We start from the raw sequence: 676 nt of genomic DNA, 5'->3' as shown, positions 1-676 counted from the left end.
GCCCCGTCCCCACCCTTCCCCCCCGCCTGTGCCTGCCACTCTCAGGGCAGAATTGCACCAAAAGAAGCTGACCCCAGGCCTCCAGGATTTGGGGACAAGGGCTTTTCCTCAGAGAGGTGGGCTGGGCAGCTTGCACCCCCCAGCCCTCCAGGAGCAAAGCCCCAGAGCTATGCTGTCCTCTGCCCTGTGCTATAGAGAACATCAACATCTCCCGTTTCAGGCCACCTGCAGAAAAAGCGTATGCGGAAACTCAATCCAGCCTCAAAGTACAGCCTGAGGCGGCCTCCAGGGGAACCCAATTCCCAAGTTTCAGCCCGGGGAGGTCTTCAGAGGGCTCAGATGAGAAACCCAATCCTAGCACACTTCAGAAAGACAGACGTGCATTCCCTTCGCAGCCGCTTTAATGGCTTTGAAGATGCTTACTGCCAAAATACACACACTCCCACCCCTCGACCCTCAGTAAAAGTGAGAATCCCTCCCTGTTTGTTAAGTTTCATCCTCCCAGGAGCCCTTGGTAAGTTTTGGGCTCCCCACACAAGTTTCAGGAACGCGTCGGCAGGGTCTCACCACAGGCCAAGGCAGCAGGGTTAGGGCACATCCTCCTCCCTCGTGCTGCAGGATGGGTGCAGCGAGCAGAGGGTTTTGCAACACTCCCACCATGGCAGTTATCACGGAT

General features: G+C 56.8%; 1 protein-coding gene across 1 annotated transcript in view; it reads right to left on the bottom strand.

The window, feature by feature from the left end:
• Positions 1-676, bottom strand: part of LOC104547432 (ras-related GTP-binding protein A) — an 8,868-nt gene that overhangs the window by 7,913 nt on the left and 279 nt on the right. The gene's annotated exons all lie outside the window — the stretch shown is intronic.

Source organism: Mesitornis unicolor, unplaced genomic scaffold (assembly GCF_000695765.1).
Source record: "Mesitornis unicolor isolate BGI_N332 unplaced genomic scaffold, ASM69576v1 scaffold47949, whole genome shotgun sequence".
Taxonomy (NCBI): Eukaryota; Metazoa; Chordata; class Aves; order Mesitornithiformes; family Mesitornithidae; genus Mesitornis; species Mesitornis unicolor.
The sequence above is the reverse complement of the archived record's forward strand: the minus strand, read 5'-3'. Positions and strand labels throughout refer to the sequence as shown.